Source organism: Petaurus breviceps, unplaced genomic scaffold, assembly GCF_028583685.1.
Source record: "Petaurus breviceps papuanus isolate PSGF00001 unplaced genomic scaffold, PetGlider_PUasm1.0 90564, whole genome shotgun sequence".
In the NCBI taxonomy this organism is placed as follows: Eukaryota; Metazoa; Chordata; class Mammalia; order Diprotodontia; family Petauridae; genus Petaurus; species Petaurus breviceps.
The window spans coordinates 3,813,726-3,828,895 of NW_027187275.1; the positions used below are offsets into that span (position 1 = coordinate 3,813,726).

A 15,170-nucleotide genomic window follows, 5' to 3' on the forward strand; every position below is an offset into this window, starting at 1 on the left:
ATCTAAAGACATAGGCTTTGAGTAATCGGTATCATTTTTTGTGAGGCATCAGAAGAGGACTTTTGTGAATATATGAGAAGGAAAATAAAGAACAATGACCAATGAATGTTTACTGAGGCCTCATCATGTAGAAGGCTCTACAGCAAGAAAGGACAGAAAATATCATTTCCCCAGCACTTTGAAGTTCATAATGGAAAAAAAAATATGCAAGGAAAGTACCATCCATGCCTAGGAAATAGATATTTTACTTCTTAAAAGGTTGCTTTGGAAAGGTATCTTTTACCTTAAAATGCTTTAAAAATCTCTTTGTGCATTGGTGGGGGATAAGAAGAGAGAAAGGAATACCTAGAAACAGAAACCAAAACCTATTACTTAAAATGAAAATACTGAGGATAAAAAAAGTCTTACCTCATGCGCATTATTAATTCACTGAAATGTACTTGTCAATATATATGGAATCATACATGCATGTGTGTATTTATAGCATAACCAATAAAATCAAGTGTGTTCCATATGTGAGTCTATCCTAAGATAAACATTTCTACATTATATAACCTAAAAAGAGAAAGAAAAATATCTTCAAATGCAAGGGTAGGTCTTTATTTATTTCTTCAAATGTACCTCCATGGTAACTAATGTAAATAAAGTGACAACAATTTAGATTCTTCTGAAGTCCCCAGCTATATTCTTGTTTTCTTTACTGTTTCTGACTCCTCTCCACTGGGCCATCATCTGCCATAAATGTGTTCTTCAGAGCAGTTGGCTGGATACCAATAATCTCAAACAATCTGTATATTCAAAGCTCACTCCTAAGCAGATGACTTACACTATAGGGGGAATAAGTATATTTACTGTCAAAATTCAGCTTTGTAAAAGATCCTTGAGATGACTGTGGCTTGGCAAAACAGCTCTGGAAGGAACTCAATTATATTTTTAAGATGATTTGCTGAAGATTTGAAAAATAGATAATTTGTATTTTGGGCTTTTTTTCTCTTATTCAGTGAGAGAAAGGATTATTGCAAACTGCATGAGATGGGTAACTACATGGGTCTACTTTGTGCCTACTGCTTCAATTCCATGCATTTCAACAAATATTTATCAATTGTCTAGTAAATGTCAGGACATGAAAAAGAATAGGGAAATAAAAGAAAAATAAGAGTCTGTGTCCTTATGATCCATATGTTCTACTGAAGTTTATATCCTCCTCTCTGAAATTAGGAGGATTTTCTACTACAATACAAAGTCAAATATAAGAGAGCACAAGGGTAAGAGGCATAGATTGGGATACTCTAACATTTCCTACAAAGTTCTAAGATTCCTCATCTATAAATCTGGAATCAAAATAACTCTAGAACATGGTTGTTATATCATTTATTAAATGATATAATAAAAGTATGTAAAGCTTATATATATATAAGATTTATATAAATAATAAATATATAATATAAATAAAAGAAATTTAAAGTAGTAGATTAAAATTCCTGTTAATAGCAGCTTCAGAGATACATTCTAAAACACTAATTTCTGTTAAAAAATAAAGAAAGAAAAGCTTTTCTTGTTTCTTATCTACTTGAGGGTATGGATGAAAAATTCAATTGTATGATTCTTGTCAGAAGGCCATGGTTAAACTTAGAACAGTACATGATACATAGTAAGCATTAATACATGTTGAGTGATAAGATTGATTGATTGAATCCAGGAAGAAGGTGGATTCTTTCCATCATGATTTGGAGTCCTCATCTACTACAACCCTTTAAGACAGAAGGGAATAACTGGCTAATTATCTAATTTAAAATTCTAATCATACTTTCAAGAAGAAAAGATAAAATACTATTATATGGAAGGGATTTTATTTGTTAGTTTATATAACATAGAAATGTTTATTATTTGAAAAATTTTTATATTGACATCTAATCTTTCTGTTTCTTTTAGATTCCCTCTGTTTCTCTCCCTGTGTCTCTGTCTCTGTCTCTCTCTCTCTCTCACACACACACACACAACAGCATCCCAAAAAGTCAGTACAGAAAACAACAAAGTAGAACACCAAGTATATGTTTTTGTGCATCTCCACTGAAGTGCTACTCCAAAGTTTCATTATGTTATTGAAGTATACTATGCAAGGTCCTACACCAAGCTTGAAAGGCTTCCAGTATAGGCCTAATGATCACTTCAAGTCTGCTATCCTGGGACCAGATTAATCCTTGGGGATGTTCATTACCAGAATATTTAGACATCAGGCCATGACTTTTTTCAGCCACGAAAGCTTACAAAAGCCTTCTCCTAGGTTGTAGAGGAAGGGTTCATTCTAATGAAGTCCTGAAATACATTCCCTGAGCAATCCCCGCCCCCCCCCCCCACATACCTTGAGAAGTATAGTTCATTAGCTTTCACTGTACTTGTAATTTAGTAAATATGTTTTGCGGAAATGTTACATCTCAGGAAGAGATTCAAGTCTTCTAGAAGAACTACAGAAAACAACTTTTATATTCTCAGAAAGAAAAATATCCTTCAGGAATGTGAAAAGACTTAGAGACTGATGTAGTAATGAAAGCATATACTTTAAGAGCTAGGAAACAACTGAGAAATACCTGTAAATAATTGATTCTCATTTTCATATGCAATTCTCTTCTATTGTTCTTTATGTATGGGAATTATCATGTTTATTGATGTATCTCAAGGTCTTAATTTTTAAAATGTGAAAAAAAACCCTCAGTATTGATTCTAGCCACCTCTTTTCACAGTTGATAAAATGAATTTGGAGAAGAGACATTCAGTGACACAGTGGAAAAGCTGAGTCTCCTGATTCCTAGTGAAATATCTTTTCTTCTATGCCATGATGCATGTTTTATTTTCAATATGAAAATTAAAATACTAGTTTACTATTACTGATGTCTGATAATCAATATGACTGACTTGAACTAAAGTAACACCTTTAAAATTCCAATATTCTTTGAGATCTCATGCAAATGGGAGTAATATTTATAAATAAAATTTTTTTAAATGTCAAAAAAACCCCAAACTGCCCTCAAGGGTAGTGTTGACCAATTATAAACCAAATATGAGTAAATGTATGGATGGTATAGGCAAATAGAATACATACAAAACCTTAGAATCTTATATTTACTGTACTTTTGTAATGCTGCCTGTTCCTTCCTCAAATCTCCAAGGATGCCATTGACATGTAGTAATATTTTTGCATAAGAGTTTGTAGTGGTAGAACAGTAGGCCTCAGGTGCAGTAGTTAATGTTTTCTCAGCTTACATTTTGGTTAATAATAGACTATTTAAAAGATGTGAGGCTTGAAGTCAGGTTCCTCTGACTCTGCAACCCAAGATGCAATGTGCCATACTGCCTTTCAAGAGCTGCATTCTTGTAGACTGAGCTGGGCAGTTGATTGGGGAGAGGGAAGCTAGATGCTGAGATGGACGTGTTCCTAATGATCTAGTGCCACAAGACAACGATCTTTGCAGATGCGCAGGAGTGGAGCACAGTGTTTGAGCACATTGTGGAAGGCATTCTCAAGAGGCCCCCGGATGAGCAGCGGCTCTACAAGGATGACCAGCTGCTGGATGACAGTAAGACCCTGGGTGAGTGTGGCTTCACAAGTCAGACAGCCAGGCCTCAAGCACCAGCCACTGTGGGGCTGGCCTTTCGAATGGATGATGTATTTGATATATTGCATATTCACTCTTTCTCCAGCCCTCCAGAATGGCCAGATATCATGAAGCCTCAAGAGTCTGGAAATGGCAGCAATGATCAAGCTGAGCAGTAAGGCCCCATCCCCTATAGTGACCTAATACAATAAAAAAATTTTGGTGTTAAAAAAAAGAGTAGCATTGTTTAGCCACTCAAAATTCAGTTAGGTATGTATTAAAGTAAGTTTGAAAAAATCCTGACAGCTTCGATGGATACAGGTCTTGGTAAACAATCCAACTCAACTGTAAGGAAATTCAAGCAAAGATTGTGTTAAACTTGAAGAGCTTCAAATTAAATTATTCTTAAGCATCTCTTCTCTTAGACACAGAAGTGGGTAGATAGGAGCAAAACAATGAAAGCAGTATCCTATATTTGGGATTCCCATCTCACCCTTCTTGATAGGAAAGCCAAGAAGTTTTAGTCCAAGGGTTCTTTTCTTCCTTCTTTGATTTTGGAAATGAGTTGGGTGTGCTGGAGAAGGAAATGGTAAACCACTCAAGTATCTTTGCCAAGAAAACCCCAAATGGGAGTTATGAAGAGTAGGGCGTGACTGAAATGACTGCAAAACAACAATAGTCAGGAATATTCAAGATCAGGAGGGTTTGTACTCTCAAGTAGTATGAACAACTCCAATCTTAGCTCTATTGGTGAACAGTAATTGAGAGACTTAGCGTAAGTTCCAGTGAAGGAAGTTCCCAGGTAGAGTTGACAGATATCAGGAGTGATATAGATGGTTTAATCCTTAGCTATTCTGAAGCAGAAAAGCTGTTTTATTCTAAATTACTCAGAGAGAGAAATCAGGTAATTTATTTTATGCTAGAAAGTAAATTGCTCCTATTTTAAGCATACATTTTCACTTTTTGATGAATGAATTTATATTTATGGTATCTATGAAGAAAATATGTAAATTACTGAATTAAAATTTGTTGATATAGTATTTGGTTTGCTTTCAATGGTAGTTTTCTACCCTTAAATTCCATAAATCCCTGCTCAATAGAAGAATAATGAGAGCTAAACAAATCTAACAGGAATACAAGAGCATCTACTAGTGCCCACTTAGGAAAAAAGCAGGCATAGGACTTTGTGAAGTTAAAAGTGGAAAAGGAAACCTAGAATTATCCTGGGCCAATATAGCTCAGATAATATGATAAAATCATCAGCTTGTTTGCATGGCTATTTTCACCTACTTTCCACTGATATAACATATTATCAATACTATTAGATTATCAGTGATTAGCCTGCTTTAAAAAGAGGTTAATTATGTACACAGTTAGCTAGATATTACACATAGAAAGCATGCATGTAAGTACATTTTGGTTACTGAGGCATGTATATAAAAGTACATCTTAGTTATAGAGGCACACATCATCTAATCATTTATATATTATTCCTAGTGAAACAATAGTTAAAATGTTTACATTTCCTTTTAAGTGTGTTCTAGTTATTATTTGTCAAATTTGTTGTGCAGTCCTTTTTCAGTTGTTTCCGACTCTTGGTGATTCCATTTGGCTGCTTCTTGGCAAAGATATTGGAGTAGTTTGCCATTTTCTTGTCCAGCTCATTTTTCTGATGAGAAAACTCAGGTAAATAGGATTAAGTGACTTGCCCTGGGTCATACAGCTAGTAAGTGAGGCCGATTCTGAACTCAGCTCTTCCCAATTCCAGTTCTGGTGTTCTATCCACTCAGCCACCTATGTGCCCCTATTTATCAAACAGCAAGGTACAAAAGCAAGGTGGGTACACTTAGAAAAAGGAAGCCTTTTCAGAATCTAATACATGATAGTCAAGATGAAAACATAGTGTGCTTCTTCTGCCTATTGTTCAATTAAGACCTCCAGTCTTAATGGTGTCATGTGTGAGTATGCATACACATTGTGGAGGGGGTACTTCAAGTATATACAATTAATCCATTTTTGTTAATAAAGCATATGTGCAATTTTAATAGTTGTATATTATACAAAATTTGAACATTTAAGGGATGTTACAGCACATTAAGTTTAACCCTCATTTATGTCTTGGATGATAGATGTAAGAATTCCAACTGAGTAGATTTTATGAACCAGTTAAATGATTTGTATTCAGAACAGCATTAAAAATCCCCATGACAAAGTGTACTCGAACAAAAATACCCTGCTTGTGACACATCCTTTACAAGTAATGTGTATTCATTTTTCACATGTTGCATCTCATTTATTTTATTCAGGCACACATACTTAAATCTGCAAGATACGGCAAGCTTCCAATACCTTGGAAATAATAAATCACTTCTTGCAGATGTTTTCAACCCGCTGTAAGGCTGCCGTTCATTAATCAAACATTATCAGTTTCTATCAGTGCCCAGTGTTAAACAGAAAATGCACTTCATTTTGAGTTTTGCCTTTCATTCACTGGTTAGTTTCTGACCCCACAGAACTTACGGGTTAAATTTTAGAAAGATGAAACCACCTACGGAGCAATAGATTTGGGAGCAAGGAATTCTACATAGCATTGTTTTTATCCTTTCACAAAGCATCATGAAATGCAGAAATCCGACCAGATGCCCCAGATGCCAAACATTTGCTGTTTGGAGACACTCTACAAGATTATCCTCACATGGAAAATAAAAGATAATCAGACACTGTAAACTAATTGAATTTTTAGTCATTTATCTTTGCTCCTGAAACTTTATCACTTTGGTATCATAGACATGATGAGGTATACATTTTTTTCATTTAAAACAAATAACTGAAACAGGAAGATTATAGAAAACAATAAATTTCATGTTTTTTATGCCACCCTCCTCTTTAAGAATGAAAAAAATAAAATATAACAACATAGGATAGAGACATATAGAAAAAAAAGTAGGTGACCTTATGGCGACAATTTACTAAAGCTGTCTTCTTGTAAATACCTTTAGGACAGCACTATACATTAATTTTTATAGGGTAGAAGAAGCTCTTTATTGTCTTTCTTGAAAATATCTTCATAATCTAAATATTACTTACACAAGTATATTAAAAGTAATTTAATAAATTTAAATAATTTTTAAAAAGTCAGTTTTCTTTTGAATTTCCTATTACTTTAACTTATTCATCTAGGGTAAGCAAACAATCTGTATTGTTTCTGGAGAAGGTAAACTGAAGGATCAATTAAATAGAGGAATTCTTCTGCAGAGGAAACAACCGCCATGTATGTAGTCTGAGGACCTGAATTTGAATCCCAGTTCTTCTAATTACTCCCTCTCTCACCTGAGGCAAGTCTCTTAGTCTTTGCAATCCAAGCACTGCTCCCTCCCCGCACCCCCAAATAAATGCAGTTTCTTCTGTAAAATGAGAATCCTGAATCAGGTCTCTAAGGCTATTTACAGATACAAATGCTATGATCCTAAAAACAAATGTTTAATTAAAAAGTTTCCTTTAATAAGTCATGTCAAAAACAACAATGTGACTTGACACAAAAGTTAACTTTAAAGAAATGATGTCTCAGTTTTGTTTTCCAATAGACACTTTCAAATAATTTTCTAAGTTATCTTTAAACTGGGTCAGGGAGGTGATGCTGTAGAGAGAGCCAGATCTATGACTTAATGCAATTCTGCCTTACTTAAATAAATCCAATTTATGCGTGAAGCAAAAAAGGAGTCAGGGAGACTTGAATTCAGATCCAGCCTCAGACACTTAACTAGCAGTGTAACCCTGGGCAAACACTTAACCCCTTTTTGCCTCAGTGTCCTCATCTGTAAAATGAGCTAGAGAAGAAAATGGCAAACTCAGTATCTTTACCAAGAAAACACCAAATGGAGTCATGAAGAATAAGACAGGGATGAACCAAAAAACAAAACCAAAACCAACAATCTTTAAACAGCCCCCAAAGCTAATGATATAATAGACTCCATTCATCATGAGGAACAATGACCCTGATGCACTCTGAGGTGTGTCACATCATCACCCTGGGTGAATTCATTTAACCTCTCTCAGCCTCAATGTTGTCGTCTATAAAATGGGGATAATTATAATATCTACCTCATGGAATTGTTGTGAGGAGCAAATGAGATAGTAATTGTTCAGCATTTCACTAACAATAAAGCACTAGATATCTGTTTTTAACAAAGAAATTTATGTATTTATTTTTTGCCTGTAAACAATCTGAGCAACATATTTTTGAGAGATTGGTAGAGGGTCCCTCAAAACTTAGCAGGCCTAAATATGATCTAAACCTACTCAGCAGTCTGCAACTGGCATTCTATGTTCATTTGTGACTCTTAGAAAGTGCAATGATAGACTAGAAAGTGTTGGGGAGGGGAGGGAGAAGGAGGATGCTAAAGGATCTTCCCATGTCACACATGGATAGGTTGAATGGTTATTGAAGAGTAACTTTGATAAAAACAACAACAGCAACAAAAGATTTATGAAGAAGCATAAATGTTATTCTCAAATATTTCAGGAGCTTTCATGTGGGAGAGAGCACTACAATATCTCAGTCACTCAGGCTTATGACTTCAGTTTTATCATTAAAGCCTCACTTGAACTCACCCCATTTATTTTTTATATTACTATCTTGTCACTTCTGCCTTCACCACATGAGTCATATATCTTGCCTACTCTCTATTCACACAGCTGCCATCTTGGTGTAGGCTCTCAACATCTCATGACTAGACTATTGAAACAACCTTCTCATTGGTCTACCTGTCACATGTCTTTTCCCATTCCAGTCCATACTCCATTAATCCACCAAAGTGATCTTCCTAAGCTAAACTCTAGGGACTTTCCATTACCTTTATCTCTTTCTAGCTTTTACTTTGCTTTTTTCAAAGTAGTTAAGCATTCAGAGACACTGGTCTTCTCCCTTTTCTTCATTCTTAAAACTATCTCTTGACTAGAAGTCTTTCCAATAGTTATTTCTGATACCTGAAATGGCCTCCCTCTTCACCTTCCTCAACTGACTTCCCTAGGTTACCTCAACACTCAAGTCGAGTCCCATCCAAATCCCAGGTAAAATAATAATATGTAAAAAAAATAACTTGAAATTTATCAGTCAAACCTGATTAAGAACTAATATATCCAGAGAACAAGCATCTATAATTTTTAGGTCTTGGAAATAAAGAATTTTATGCTACAGGCCATTGCAAAATAAAACAAACCAAAAAACCTCTTAACCACAAAAGTTGCTGACAAATTTTTTTATTCAGTGAAACAGTTGGAGAAACAGCAATATAAAATGTGGTCCCACAATGCAATATGTTATGGATTTGACTTTAAAATGTTACCATAGTACCTTGCCACAAACAAAAGATAGCTCTTTTTCCCTGGAGGTTAAGATGACTTCATTTTGAAGCACTGCCCTACCACAATACTAAACTGTTTCAAGGTCTCAGAAGATGTCTTTTTAAAGTTACTTTTGGTTGTATTTGCTGAAACACAGCAGCAATCATGGCTTCCAAGTGAAAGACTTGGTCTCTCAAGTTTCAAAGACTATATGTTTTACCTTAAAGTAGCATATTTCCAGAATTCAACAAGATCAAGGGAAGTAAAACTTTCGACTTCTAACAGAAGCAAAAATGTCCAAATTCCTAAACAGGTTAGCTTTTCAATTTGGCAAAGTCAAACATTACACAGTAAACCAAAATATCTCTTTTTTATTCTGAAAAAAGGGGGGTAGGGACAAAAAAAAAATCTAAAAACCTAAACAAATCAGTATGAATATTTTTTTTTATCACTTCCCATTCTTATCTAGAACCATTGTGTACCTTCCATCTCATGGACTGATGTCTAGGTTATGCTAGCATGTTTATGGGCACTTGATTTTTAATTTTTAAAAATATCTCTTAAAATGTAATTAAAAGTTCTAGAAAACTAAAGCCAGAAAACATGGTACTCCTTTACCCTCCATGGAAAATTACTGCTCATACAAGACCACTATTACATCAACTAAGCACCATATTTGGTCAGTCAGTCAAGAAAAATTTTTTAAGGACTTCCAATGTGTCAAAAACCATGCTAAGCAATGGGAATGCCAATGCAAGCCAAAAGAAAATCAGTCTCTCCCTTCAAAGAGTTTACTTTTTAATGGGGAAAGACAACTTATTAAAGGAAGCTGAAAAGTCATAAGTCTTATTCCCCAGAGTATATTTCGTCTTCATTGTAACTAAGATGTTATAAAAATAGATCAGAAATATACCTAAATTAAACTTATTTTTAAGGCATGAAATATTCTCTGAAAAATCTGTTCTTTATAATAATGACATTTTTTTGCTGCATGCTGAATTTCAGAAAGCAATCTTTGGGGAGATCTATGTTAACTAGGAAAATTTTCTAATTCCTTGGGACAGGATTTGGACAGAAGAATACATTTCTAGGTGAGATTTCTCTTTCTTTTCCCTACCTTTTTATACCCATGTGAAATATTTCTAGGCATGTGTCATTATTAGGTTCTTTGAAATATTTCCTATTCAATTGATATAGTAGGATGACAGCCATAAGATTAAGTAGAGAATAGAAGTACAGAATTCTATAGGATTGTAGCAGCATTCAATGTAAGTTCAATAATAAATCCTTAAACTGCAACTCATTCTTCATTAATGTGTATGAGCCATCTCTCCCTTGTCCCTTTATTTATTTGCTTTTTGGAGGGAGGAAGGCTGGGAAATTGGGGCTAAGTGACTTCCTCAAGGTCACACAACTGGTTGTGTTAAGTTTCTGAGGCCAGATTTGAACTCAGGTCCTCCTGACTCCAGGGCCATTGCTCTATTCACTGATCCACCTAGCCACCCCACCCTTGTTCCTTTTAAAGATGTAAATGTTTTCAATACCTAAAAATTAAAAAAATATATATTAATTTTATTTTGATCCTAATCTATTAATCTACTGCCACTTTTTCAACTAAGTAACAACAAATTTAATTCCTATCACTCACTGAACTATGAGTTTTATTTAAAATATATTGTCTAAACAATGAACCATCTGTTTATGTGTAGTTACACATATAGGTAATAAAAGATTCTATCCTAACAAAGTATACTCAAATCTCTGCAGTAATCACTAATTGCATTGTTTTCTTTTTCCCTGACATAATACAATATTAATGAGGGGAATAAGTCAACAACATTTTCCCTTAATCAGAAATGTACTTATGACAAAAATGATTTTAAAGGTGCTATTTGCAAGGCATCTAATAAGTTGCCTATGGAATCCTGCTGACCTTCAAATTCTCATCAACGAACCTTTTCAACAACATCTAATTACAAGTCCACTAATTGGAGTTACTACTCACTGAAATATATACTGCTTTGAATTTTTGAAGTTCACAGAAAGACGTTTAATTTTCTTGGATAAATTTTGTGAAAAGAATAAATATCTTACTAATAAAATTTCACCTTCCCATTTCCTTATTTGTATTCCTAACGTTTTGAGTTTGACATTGGGGAATATGCCTATAATCTGCGCTAGTAGGGGAGGCTAAGACTGGTGGATTTTTTGAGCTCAGGGTTTCTGAGCTTCAGTGGGGCTAAAACACGTCATATGTCTAACAAGTTTGGCAACAATATGGTGCTCCCAGAAGACTGGGATGTCATCAGGTTCCATAAGGAAGGGTAAGCCAGTCCAGTTGGGGCTAAGAAAAAATGTTCCCTAGCTTATAGCTCCATCTGTCTGTGGCTGAATTGTTGCCATTTTGACTTCTTCCTTTTAGACTCCAAAAAAGTTGCTGTACTAAGCAAAATGAGACTCAATATATTTTTAAAAAAAGATTTTATGAGTTCTCTATGACAAATAATGAACCAAGAAGTCGAAGACATTCCTTCAAAATAAACCAGTAAGGTAAGATTTTGGAAAACAGTTCCACTCCATGCATCCATCTGTGTGTGTGTGTGTGTGTGTGTGGTGTGTGTGTGTGTGTAGGGTGGCATTAACAGAGTCCAATTTTTATTGATATTTTCTTAAATAATTTCTTGTAATATTTATTTTTGCAAATTTATTTTTCTCATTTTAAGTAGACACTTTCAAAATCAGTGTCAGCATTCATGCAGTAGAATACTAACAATAAACAGAGCTTATTTGTTTTGAACTAGTTGCAAGGGTAATCTTTCTGCACAATCTGTTAAAATTCCCTAGCAATAACATACCATATTTCAATTGTACCAGTACTAGAACAACATTGGTGGAGAATTCTGCAATGATTTGTTTTAATTTGTGACTAATGTCAAATTTGATTCTATGTCTTTAGAGATGCAGCAAAGCATGGAAGATAATATGCCACAGGAAGTCTGTGAGACAAACATTATACATCTCTATTGATGATATATTAAGCAACCAATTATTTCTCAAAGTGTGCTAATTATGGTTCCTAAGTGTAAGTTAAAAGAAAGCATCTAAATGTCTACCCTGCCATGTGATAGAAGGTAATTTAAGTTTCTCATTGATGCATCTCCTGTTGCAACTCAAGACAGTGGTAAAGAAAATCATGAGATAAACTAGAGGCTTGAAATGAACCACGCATCTCAGACATGGCCATATGAATTAGATTTGTTTTGCTGGTTATTTGTTAAAAGAGAGAATTCTATTTGAAAGGGAGTTAGTGGATAGTGATAGAGATGTTAAAATGAACATCAATAAAACATTTTAAAAATTCATATGTAAATTAAAAAAATAAATGTAGAAGTTGATGTGAGCAGGAGCAAGGTGGGATTTTTGTAGTTTTTTTTTTATTCTTATTATTGGAGTTCAGTTTCCCATGCTCATGCTAAATTATAAACATCTGAAGGATTAATCCCTTTTGAACCCTGATAATTCACAGCAGTGTTGGGTCAAGCAGGTTTGCAATTGAGTATTATTCAATATACCTTTTTAAAAACTTCACAGCAGAAATTTAGTTTCTTGTATCATCCTCTTTGCATACTGAAAGGCTTGTTGATGATTTTAAGTTTATAATACACATATTTACATCTATTATATGGTTACTGGGTTATATTACATGATACAAATTGTATATCTATGCATTTGCATATTTATAGAGATGGCAGTCAAATGGTGATTAGCATCATGTTGTACAGTCGGTCCCAAGTCAGTGGCTGCCCTACATTTGGCACTGTGAATACTAAGGAAGATTGTTCTCTAACTTAAGGCTCCATCTGCCATTGTCTGACATTGTTAACATTTTGAGTTCTTCCTTTAAGAGCCTCAAAGAGCTCCCTCATGCTACATGCCAGACTAGTCTATTTTCTCTTCAGTAATCCATAGCATCAATTCTTGAAACTCTGCTTATCCAATCTAGGACCCCGTATTGACTGGCATTCTACCAGAAACCATCCTATACCGAATGGAACCTAGTAGAGACTCAGAAAGTTCTAAGAATATATAAAACATAAGGGTTTATCTTTGGTTAAGGTCTCCAACAACTTGAGCTCCTACACAGAATATGCACTACATTCCCCCTCCCCCAATACAAAATTATCCAGTTGTGCTTTGGAATATAGTTAACAAAAACCAGGCTGCTTCTAGGCACAGACAATTGGCTAAAATGCTACTTTTGCAACATAAAAGGTAGTGTATTCAATAGTGTTTTAGCAAATAGCATATTTTGCTTTAGTAATTTCCTAAATGGAATAACTTAATGGCCCAATAGAGCTAATGGACTTCCCAAGTACCTTACTAACAACCTGAAAGTCACATAAAACTGAGGAAAACTGACTCAATGCTTCTTTGTCCATTTTAGTTTTAAATGCTTGGAGGTTGATACTTCTATTATTCCTCTGGAAGTACCACTTGATAACCAATTGCTGGTTCTCATTGCCAAGAAGATAAAAATAAAACTTTTACATTTTGAAAAGCATTTACTTGCTGTGATAGTCAATGTAATGTACATTTACAGAAGTAATCTACTTTTTTCTCTGCTAAATATAATATACAATAATTACTTTGACTCCTAACTTTCTATAACAATAAAAACAAATTATCTCTGTGACCAAACCCCAATTTAAAATGAGCCAGGTTTGCTTGTTTCCATTTTCTTGCCCTCCTTCCCTCCCACTCTCCCTGCCTCCCTCCCTCTCTTCCTTCCTTCCTTCCTTCACTTTTTTATTCTTTCCTTCTCTTCCTGCTTCCCTTCCTTTTTCCCTTTCTTCTTATAAACTAATCTCATTCCTATAAATCATATTTCTTCCTCAAGAAGAAACTTTAAAAATCATTTTTGGTATCCTCTTGATAATATGATATATCAAATTCAACTCAGATTCAGTTTCACCAGATGTGTGGACAGGAACATATCACTTTTTTTTCCTATAGCAGGATATAATATGAAAGCATTAATACCTGATAATACTTTTTTAAGTGAAGATAATTGAGCCAGTGTATAAAGGACAATCTGAAGCCTGGAACAGCTATAGTCCTAAAAACAATGAGTGATACTGCTTACAGCTAAACTCTGTTTCAGTTGCGTGACCCAAGGACCCATAAATTATACCTAGACAGTGTTACCATGGGCCTCTTCAGCTCTGTAGGTGTTGGCAGATATGATGTGTAAAGAATCTGTGAGAATTACAATGCAAGGTTCTCATGTAATTATGATTCTTTGAATTAAAAAAAAAACATAGCACTCAAAACCCCTACGTTTATTAAACAGATTTAAGTAGTTTGTCCTATATGTCTCAAGCATAAGTCACAGTGAAAGCTATGTTTTTTTTTAATAATTAGTCAAAGTTACTAAAGGAGGAAGGAGAGAGAAGGTATTTTAAACATTATGTATCATAATAACCTAATGAGTCATCTTGATTAATGCATAAGTTTAATAAACTTTGTAAATTATAAAAAATAGCTAAGAATTTCAGTTTGTTTTTATTTTTAAAGGGTTTGGGATATTGCATATTGGAAACAAATTGTTCCAGTCATCTAATTAACTTTTACTTATGGGAAATGAATTTCTGAAACCACACTGGCCTTCACGTAGCAGTTATGATACCCATTAGTAGGTTCCACAATAAATTTAAGGTCACTGGAATAAACTACTCATTTAAAACACATACTTTAAATAACAGAAACTTAATTGAAAAGACATTTTTTCAAAAGCCCCACTTTTCAATGATTCTCCTAAACATGTATTGGTATATCTAATAAATTGGTTCAGCTTTTGCCCAGCAAAAAGCTACAGTGATTTTACTGTGTTACATGTTTCTCAAAACTCTAAAGCAATATATAAAATACTTCAAAGTCTAACAATAACATTCAACATGAAAACATAATGTTCATTTGATAGGGTAGGAAATTGGAAAAATGCACAATGAAAACTGTTGTTATCATAACTGTGTATTTTTAAATAAATTACTTTGGATGAAAGGAGTATATAAACCATATAATAGAAGTTACCATGGTGAAAAGTACTTTTATATGAAGATCGGCCTGCAATGGTTAGTGAAGGCCATATGTTATATTCATATATGTTGAGTGAATTTATCTAATCTGTTAAGATTTTTAGGAATATCTCAATAATACATATTTTGCTTGCTCAGT

General features: G+C 34.2%; 1 protein-coding gene and 1 pseudogene across 1 annotated transcript in view; one reads left to right on the plus strand and one right to left on the minus strand.

The window, feature by feature from the left end:
- The window catches only part of DPYD (dihydropyrimidine dehydrogenase), a 1,126,518-nt gene that overhangs the window by 683,953 nt on the left and 427,395 nt on the right, over positions 1-15,170 (minus strand). The window lies entirely within an intron of this gene.
- Positions 3,422-3,772, plus strand: LOC138142319 (elongin-B pseudogene; annotated as a pseudogene).